This window comes from Saccopteryx leptura, chromosome 2 (assembly GCF_036850995.1).
Source record: "Saccopteryx leptura isolate mSacLep1 chromosome 2, mSacLep1_pri_phased_curated, whole genome shotgun sequence".
Lineage (NCBI taxonomy): Eukaryota > Metazoa > Chordata > Mammalia > Chiroptera > Emballonuridae > Saccopteryx > Saccopteryx leptura.
Window position 1 is genome coordinate 248,847,867 of NC_089504.1, and position 9,798 is coordinate 248,857,664.

The 9,798-nt window shown below is 53.7% G+C and overlaps 2 non-coding genes across 2 annotated transcripts; one reads left to right on the forward strand and one right to left on the reverse strand.

Moving 5' to 3' along the window:
• Window positions 1-4,144: 4,144 nt before the first annotated feature.
• TRNAA-UGC (transfer RNA alanine (anticodon UGC)) lies at window positions 4,145-4,216 on the reverse strand. Its single transcript has one exon. It is a non-coding gene; the product is annotated as a tRNA-Ala (tRNA).
• Window positions 4,217-4,900: 684 nt separating this feature from the next.
• Window positions 4,901-4,972, forward strand: TRNAD-GUC (transfer RNA aspartic acid (anticodon GUC)). Its single transcript has one exon. It is a non-coding gene; the product is annotated as a tRNA-Asp (tRNA).
• Window positions 4,973-9,798: the final 4,826 nt, after the last annotated feature.

Consider the following 9,798-nt stretch of genomic DNA (forward strand, 5'->3'; position numbering starts at 1 on the left):
CCCCCTCGAAGGCTTCCTTTGCGGAGATGGGGGAAGGGGCCCTGCGCCAGCTGTTCCCTCGGCCAGCCCTGCCTGCTGGCCAGCTCCGCCCGGAGCAGCGCAGCGAGGGCGGGGTACTGCCACCCCTCCTCCCAGCCGCGCCCTGGGAAGATCCCCAGGGTGGGCGGGCAGGTGGAAGATGCCCCCACGGGGAGACAGCTCCAGCTCGAGCTGGACATTCTGCAAAGAGGCCATGCGAGGCCCTTACTTTACAAATCAAGATAAAAATAAAAAGGAAGCAAGAGCCCACATTAGGGGCTGGTGGGAGGAACAAAGGCTGGAAGAAGGCCGGACTGGACCCTCCACCCGGCAGCACAACCACTCGGACAAGACTCTGCGGCCCATTCTGTGGCCGGAGCTGGGCTTTCCGAGGCCCACAGGTGGCCTGCGATGCTGCGTAAGGCCCAGGGCCGACTCCATGTTGGTGCCCCACATGGTGCTGTGTGCCTTCGCAGTCATGCAGCCTCTCTGTGCTTGCTTCCTCACTCATAAAGAGTAGACACAATTAACCCCCTGACAGCTCCCCATGAGCATGAAACAGGACAGGAATGGGAACAGGTCATGCAACCTTAAGAACTGCCCCACTGAGGGGGGATTTATGAGCTACAAGCAACATGGACAAGGTGTGCCCTGGAGAGGACATGCTCATGTCTAAGTAACACCAGGAGGCACAAAAGGTGAGGTCTCTGGAGAGCAGACCCTGGACTCCCGCTAGGACAGTCCTCCTTCCAGAGGACCCGAACATGGCTCGGAAGGAAGGGGAACCGCCTACCAATATTATAGATTTAGGAATTGCTGAATTGCACTCCGTTGGGGTTGAGCATGCCATCGCTGGAAAGAGAGAGGAGGTCATGAACACACAGCAACCTGAGCGAGGCACGTCATAGGGGGGCCCGGGAGTGGGGTCATAGAGCCGCTCTGACACTGTCTGTCCTCCGTCCCCTGTAGACCTGCTGGCTGAGTACTGCGAGTGGCTCCCACAGGCCATGCAGGCCGAAGTAGAGAAAGCCTGGCCCCCCACCGCTGTCTGATGAACCTGACCCGATGCAAGGAGGCAGGGCTGAGGATGGTCAGGGAACCAAGGGATGGCAGCAGCCCCTTTCTGGCACTGTCACTGGGCCCTGGAAGCCCTTGTTCATTTTGGCCCAATTATGAACACAGCTTGCTCTCGCCTTGTGCAGTGTGTCCCAGGGGTGACTTTTTACAACTATTTTTTTTTGTATTTTTCTGAAGCTGGAAATGGGGAGAGACAGTCAGACAGACTCCCGCATGCGCCTGACCGGGATCCACCAGGCATGAAGCTCTGCCCACCAGGGGGCGATGCTCTAGCGCCTGGGGCAGAGGCCAAGGAGCCATCCCCAGCGCCCGGGCCATCTTTGCTCCAATGGAGCCTCGGCTGCGGGAGGGGAAGAGAGAGACAGAGAGGAAGGGGGGGGGGGTGAGAGAAGCAAATGGGCTCTTCTCCTATGTGCCCTGGCCGGGAATCGAACCCGGGTCCCCCGCACGCCGACGCTCTACCGCTGAGCCAACCGGCCAGGGCCTACAACTATTTATTAGGTGGGAGGATAATGGTATATCTCACGTGCTGGTCCTCTCTGTAAACATGCTCTGTGGACTACATCAGTCCCCCGTGGAGCAGGAGGGGTGCCAGCAGGCCCTTCTGTCCTCACGGGTGTGGGGCGCCCTCCCTACAGCCAGGCAAGCCCCCAGCTTCAGCCCGCTCCTGGGGAGGGGGTACGGGGGAGGGTCTCCCCAGTGGTGGGCCCCTGCCGGCTGCCTTGCTGTAATAAATTTTCGTGTAGGAATCCAGTGTGTCCTAGAGAATCTGTGAGTGTGAGATGGTCTGGGGATGCCCCCCCGAACCCACACACACACACGCATCTGGGCGGGTGCCCACCAGCGGGTCAGAGATGGGCAGTGAAGTTCCTCTCCCTTTTACGTGGCTGTTTCTCCAAAATCAGCCAGTGCCGACTCAAGAGTAGATCCAGCTTTCCACACCATAAGTACATAAAATGAAATGACAAAGATAAGTGTTTAATTATCCCACAACTTCACCTCCTCACAGCCTGGCAGCTAACCCCAGTGTGTCCCCAACTAGGTATCCCCTTGTTTTTGTCTCCCCCCCCCCCCCCCACGTCCAAGCCATCCGCAGGCTCTGTCACTGTACCTTCAGAATTTGTCCCGAGCCCCCTCCTGCTTCCCTCCTACGCCGGCCCACTCCTCACCCCCTTCCGGCCTGGACCAACTTCAGCTTCCTCCTGGCTGGCCAGTGCCCAGCCAGTGTCTGGCCTGTGGGCCCATGGTGTATTCTCCGTATGGCCACCAGAGGGAGACGTTAAAACCCAAATCTGACCACATTCTTCTACTTCAGGCCTTCTAGGGTCTTGGAAGAGCCAAGCCTCTGCTTCCTTATTCCCTAAACTCCATGCACCGAGCTTTATTTCTGCCCCTGCAACACAGAGGGCATCTCACCCCCTCCACCTCAGCACGTTTGCACCTACCATTTCCTCTGTTTCTGCTGACAGGCACCCCTGACAGGGCATCTCCAGCAGCCCCGCCCACAAACCTTCCTCCTCCCGCCTCCATCCCATCACCCCTGGTCTTCACAAAACTGAGACTACTTGCTTGTGGTTAGCCTCCGGAACTGGAGTGGCAAGTCCAGGAGGGCTGAGAAACTGGCTGTCTTGTCCAGGTATACCAGAGTACGTGAACTCTACCCGGGCACGGAGTAGGTGCTCCGTGCAGGCACATTACCTGGCATCGGGCACTCACAGGGTCACTGAATGGGTGAATGGCCAGTTGCAACCCCCCCCCCCCCAGAAGTCCAGTGTTTTCCCAGCTGCTTGGTGACACGAATGACTAGGAGTGTTTGTGTAAAAGTGTCCATATCCTCCTCCTCCCGCGGTCCCTCCTCCCCCCTAAATACCGAATTTGACTGGACGGGGGTGGCACCACCCAGGGACATTTACCGGTGCTGCCCTCTCCAAGGGAGCTCTCTTCTTAGGTCTGCTGATGGGGGGCATCAGGATCCCCTTCCTGTGAGACCTTCCCACCAATGAGGGGGCTGTCTGGGTCGCCTTCCCACCAAGTGACTAATATAGAAGGTGAAATGGTAAAAGGTAGAGGTGCCAGGGATTGAACTTGGGGTCTCATACAGGCAAAGCATGCACCCTACCACTGAACTATACCCCCTGGCCTTGCTGGTGTGGGAATGTCCAAATCCACACTTTTCTTCCAGTTGCACAAGTTTCTTTCTGAGTGTGCTGTTTACAAAGATTAAGTATGTCTTCTGTGCTGTGTCAAGTTCTGGGACCGACAAGGCACCGCACCTGTAGAGGCGTGGCCTGGAGCAGGAGGGAGTGATAGGAAGAGAAGGCCGTGTCTCTGTGGCCCAGCCTGGGGACACCAAACTAGGGTCCACCGGCCGCCTCTCACATGAGGCGGATGGCGCAAGGCGGTTAAGAAAACCAGGACAAGTGACCGAGGGAGCTCCGTGAGCAGCAGCTTTAATAGCTCAGTCGGGAGAGCGTTAGACTGAAGGTTTAGATAAAATAAAAATAATAATAATAAAAAAGACTGAAGCTTTAGAAGTCCCTGGTTCGACAGTGGATTTTCGCTAGCTCTCCTTTTTTTTTTCTTTCCCTTCAACCCCGGGCAAATAAATGAATACATGATTTCCCCGCCCTCCATTTGATAGAAGTGTTTTGAATTTATATAAAACAGCTCCGAGCAGTACCCTCCAGGAGTCGGAGGGAATGGAGACTTCCTCCAGCCCCCAGCCCCCAATCTGAGGAAATCCAACATGAGATTGTCCCTGACTCCCATTTCGTTTATTTCGTGAGAACGCTGACGACTCTGGTCCATGTTCTTTGTGGGCTAACTTTTGCTTTCTGTTCATTACTTCCTGCTCTCTGAGTGCCGGCAAGGGGGGGGGGGGGGGGGCAGAAACCTCGCGGGAAACGGCCTGTGTGAAACCGGGAATAAAGTAATGTGGGGCTCCCCGGTGGTTCATACTGGAGGGAACGGTAAATCTAGGAAACCCGCGGGGCGTGTTAAGAGCTTAAAGGAAGGACTTGGAAAAAAGGCTGTCACGGAGCGGGAAAAGTGGAGATGCCGGGGATCGAACCCGGGGCCTCATACATGCAAAGCATGCGCTCTACCACTGAGCTACACCCCCGCTCGAAGATGGGTGGCCCCGCCGTACAGGAGGTCGGACTTTTTCTCCATTTGCGCATGTTTCTCTTTTTCTGAGTACCCGGCGCTTCCACCTGTAAGGCCGCTCGAAGATGGGTGGCCCCGCCGTACAGGAGGTCGGACTTTTTCTCCATTTGCGCATGTTTCTCTTTTTCTGAGTACCCGGCGCTTCCACCTGTAAGGTCGGCGGAAGAACACCCGAGTTCAGGCGAGGAGAGTCGAAGTCACCTGCGGGGCTGACTCCTGAGGCGGAGGTCCCGCCCGTGTCCCCAACAGGCGGGGTTCAATAGGGAACCTCTGGGTAGGGGTCGGGCAGCCCCTAGAGGAAGAGGGGAACTGGCAGTTTCAGCTGTCTACGTAAGATGAACCTAAGCAAGAGAAGGAACTTCCCGCACCCCGGTTGGTCACCCTGGATGCGGGAGACGGGGGAGTGACTTGGACAATCTTGTTTGGCCTTCGTTCCCACATACACTATGGGGGTGGGAGGTTATGGCTCTCGGGTCTACAGCCCTGTCACCACCCATCCCAGCGGGTCTCTCCGCGCTCGGGAAGGGAAGCCCGCCTACCCCGCGCTGCGTCCGCCAAGGCCGGTGGGGAGGTACACGTGATAGCCCGGAAAAGGGCTGTTTCTATAGGGATGAACCAGGAAGAGACCAGCCATGGCCAATCCTCGTTAGTATAGTGGTGAGTATCCCCGCCTGTCACGCGGGAGACCGGGGTTCGATTCCCCGACGGGGAGGTGCAGCAGCCTTTTAGTCACTCATTTATTTTTATCATTTCTCTTTTAAAACAAAATTTTTTTTTAATTTTTTTATTCAATTTTATTTTGTACAAGACAAATTCTTCAACTTTCACAGGCATCCCTTGCTCTGCTCTGGAAGAGTATAAACCTGACAGTCCAGCGACATTGGTCCAGTACTTGTCTGTCCATCTGTCTGCTGCTGGGTTCCACTCAGTGCCCTAGCATCCTCATGTCACAGGGTGACAAGAACAAAGCATTCTCACACTCAAGCCTTATTTTCCATGTCCTACGTGCCCACCGCGCTGCTGTAAAGCGTCTGGTTTCTACAGTGGTTTCCCGGAACAAGACTGTTCGCCTTTAAGCCCAGGAATTGCTTTTGCTGCCTCACACGGTCCATCTTTGTACGTCTTGCTCCGTCTGGCCCACAGCTGGCCCTCAGGAATTGTTTATGGATTTGAAATAGGAGGGAGGTGGCTCGGAACTGAAAGGTTTTCTAATCATTTCTAGTCTAGTTGCAGACTGAGCTTCCTGAATTAGCTATTGTCTTTCTCAGTCTACTATTTTTTCATTTAAATTAAAAAAAAATTTTTTTAGGCCCTGGCCAGTTGGCTCAGTGGTAGAGCGTCGGCCTGGCGTGCAGAAGTCCCGGGTTCGATTCCCGGCCAGGGCACACAGGAGAAGCGCCCATCTGCTTCTCCACCCCTACCCCTCTCCTTCCTCTCTGTCTCTCTCTTCCCCTCCCACACCTGAGGCTCCACTGGAGCAAAGTTTGCCCGGGCGCTGGGGATGGCTCCTTGGCCTCTGCCCCAGGTGCTAGAGTGGCTCTGGTCTAGACAGAGCAATGCCCCGGAGGGGCAGAGCATCGCCCCCTGGTGGGCAGAGCATCGCCCCCTGGTGGGCAGAGCATCGCCCTGGTGGGCGTGCCGGGTGGATCCCGGTCGGGAGCATGCGGGAGTCTGTCTGACTGTCTCTCCCCATTTCCAGCTTCAGAAAAATACCAAAAAGAAAAAAATTTTTTTAAAATTCATTTTAGAGAGGAGAGAGAAAGGGAGAGAGAGAGAGAGAGAGAGAGAAGATGGGGAGGAGCTGGAAGCATCAACTCACATATGTGCCTTGACCAGGCAAGCCCAGGGTTTCGAACCAGTGACCTCAGCATTTCCAGGTTGACGCTTTATCCACTGCGCCACCACAGGTCAGGCTTTTTTTAATTTTTAGAGAGCAAGAGAAACATAGATTTGTTCTTCCACTTATTGACACATTCGTTGGTTGATACTTGAACGTGTCCTTTAGGGGGGGGGACTGAACCCGCTATCTTGGCATGTGGGGACAATGCTTTAATCAACTGAGCTACCCAGTCAGGACTTATTTGTTCATTTATTTTTCCACATTCATCCCACACATATGGACTGAGTCTTTACTAAGTGCCAGGCACTGTTACAGGCCCTGGGGGTATAGCAGGAAATAAGACAAGGCAGGACCTTGCCTTCCTGAGTTCACGAGCTACTGAGGGAAACAGAAAAATAGTACAGAACAGGTTTCAAATGTGGTAAGTGCAATGAAGGAAAACAAAACCTATCAGAGAAGTGCGAGCGCTAGGGAACGTGAGATTTGTCACCTTGGAGCGGTGGCCGCTCTCCTGGCCATCTGCGAAGCAGCAGTTCCCACCCGGGCTGAATGTGAGAAGCAGTCGCCCTTCACCAGAGTTCGTATCACAGCAGCATTTATAATAATGAGAGCCCACATTTAGGAGCTCGGACCTTGTACCAAAATTGTTCTAAACCACCTCCGTGTCATTTGCTCAGTGGTCACGACCACCCTGTGAAAGTGGGTACTAGTCAGATCTCCATTTGACTGCGGAGGTGGCCTGGAGAGGTGAGCTGATAAAATCACGGGTGTCAGCAGGCTATGAGGGCGCTGGTTGGGGACCAAGGTGGCAGAACGCTTGTGGGGCTGTCCTCTCTATCACAGTGAGTGACTCTATTTCCTGCCTGCACATCTCAGGCGCTCGTGAGAGGAGAGGCAGCCTCAGTGTTCTGCCCTCTACCTGCCCATCCACCCAGTTCTTCACCGCAGAGAGCACCCCATGACCTGAAAGACACTACACACAGTGACTTCGGTCCCCTGGTGTGCTGCCGCAGGACTCTGGAAATGAGAGAGGCAGGCTCGTTGATAATTGAAGTGTGCCCCCCTTTTTTTTTTGTATTTTTCCAAAGCTGGAAATGGGGAGGCAGTCAGACTCCCACATGCGCCCGACCGGGATCCACCCAGCACGCCCACCAGGGGGCGATGCTCTGCCCATCTTGGGGCGTCACTCTGTTGCGACCAGAGCCACTCTAGCACCTGAGGCAGAGGCCACAGAGCCATCCTCAGCGCCCGGGCAAACTTTGCTCCAGTGGAGCCTTGGCTGCGGGAGGGGAAGAGAGAGACAGAGAGGAAGGAGAGGGGGAAGGGTGGAGAAGCAGATGGGCGCTTCTCCTGTGTTCCCTGGCTGGGAATCGAACCCGGGACTCCTGCACACCAGGCCGATGCTCTACCACTGAGCCAACCGGCCAGGGCAAAGTGTGCCCCTTTTCAATGGGCTACTGCAAAGAGATTCCTTCCTCTGAGTTTGTCATGATTGACTTTGTATCTTATAATTAAATTTATTATTATTATTTTAAATTTGTTTATCATAGAGAGGAGAGAGAGAGAGAGAGAGAAGGTGGAGGGAAGGAGCAGGAAGCATCAATTCCCATATGGGCCTTGACCAGGCAAACTCAGGGTTTCAAACTGGTGACCTCAGCATTCCAGGTTGACATATTATCCACTGTGCCACCATAATTAAATTTATTTATTTATTTATTTATTTATTTATTTACAGAGAAAGAGAAAGAGAAAGAGAGAGAAGGATAGATAGGGACAGACAGGAATGGAGACAGATGAGAAGCATCAATCATCAATTTTTCGTTGTGACACCTTAGTTGTTCATTGATTGCTTTCTCATATGTGCCTTGACCGTGGGCCTTCAGCAGACTGAGTAACCCCTTGCTTAACCCCTTGCTTGAACCAGCGACCTTGGGTCCAAGCTGGTGAGCCTTGCTCAAACCAGATGAGCCCACGCTCAAGCTGGTGACCTTGGGGTCTCAAACCTGGGTCCTCCGCATCCCAGTCTGATGCTCCATCCACTGCGCCACCGCCTGGTCAGGCTAATTAAATATTTTTAATAGCACAATGATAAGGAAAAAATACCTTAAGGAAAAAAAATAACATGTGGCTTGTGTTGGGAAATGCAGCTTCCCAGAAAAGTTGTAAACCTTTGAAATATATATATATTTTAACAATAACATTTTATATTTAAAAAAAAAGAAAAGTCTAACCCTGCCTGGGTAACTCAGTTAGACTGCATAGTCCTTATACACCAAGATTAAGGGTTGAAGCCCAGGTCAGGGCACATATAAGAATCAACTAAGGAATGCAAAAGTGGAACAAGTTGATGTTTGATTGGTTTGCAGCCAGGGTCTCTAACCCACCCTTAGGGTAGAAGGACTCTAACACAGGATATTCCAGATCACCCTCCTTAGGCCTTCAGGTTGACTAACCCAGATGCAGGGCTTTCCTAGCAGGTAAACTGACATCAGTGGCCATAAACCACGCTCCCTCCTTCCTCTAAAGGCTGCCCGACCCCCACCCCAAGGTTCTCTATTCTGTCGAACCAGGGAGTTTTAAATCTTCAGTCCAAGTTTCTCCCAACTGAGCTATTTCGGCTGCTGCGCACAGAGCTGTCTCAGTCACTTGTCCTGGTTTTCTTAACCGCCGTGCCATCCGCCCGGATGTGAGAGGCAGCCAATGGGCCCCAGAGACACGGCCTTCTCTTCCTATCACTCCCTCCTGCTCCAGGCCACGCCTCTACAGGTGAGGTGCCTTGTTGGTCCCAGAACTTGACACAGCACAGAAGACATACTTAATCCATGGAAACAGCACACTCAGAAAGAAACTTGTGAACTGGAATAAAAGTGTGGCTTTGACATTCTCACTCCAGCAAAGCCAGGGGGTGTAGCTCAGTGGTGGAGTGCACACTTTGCATGTATGAAGCCCCGGGTTCAATCCCTGGCATCTCCACCTCTTACCCTTTTACCTTCTAAATCAGTCACTTGATGGGAAGGAGACCAGATGCACCCCTCATTGGTGGGAAGGCCTCACAGGAAGGGGATCCAGATGCCCCCCATCAGCAGACCTGAGAAGGAAGCTCCCGTGCAGAGGGCAGCACCGGTAAATGTCCCTGGGTCACCCCGAGTCAAATTCGGTATTTAGGGGGGAGGGACCATGGGAGGAGGAGGATATGGACACTTTTACACAAACACTCCTAGTCATTCGTGTCACCAAGCGGCTGGGAAAACACTGGACTTCTCGGGGGGGGGGGGTTGCAACTGACCATTCACTCATTCAGTGACCCTGTGAGTGCCCGATGCCAGGTAATGTGCCTGCACGGAGCACCTACTCCGTGCCCGGGTAGAGTTCACGTACTCTGGTATACCTGGACAAGACAGCCAGTTTCTCAGCCCTCCTGGACTTGCCACTCCAGTTCCGGAGGCTAACCACAAGCAAGTAGTCTCAGTTTTGTGAAGACCAGGGGTGATGGGATGGAGGCGGGAGGAGGAAGGTTTGTGGGCGGGGCTGCTGGAGATGCCCTGTCGGGTGCCTGTCAGCAGAAACAGAGGAAATGGTAGGTGCAAACGTGCTGAGGTGGAGGGGGTGGGATGCCCTCTGTGTTGCAGGGGCAGAAATAAAGCTCGGTGCATGGAGTTTAGGGAATAAGGAAGCAGAGGCTTGGCTCTTCCAAGACC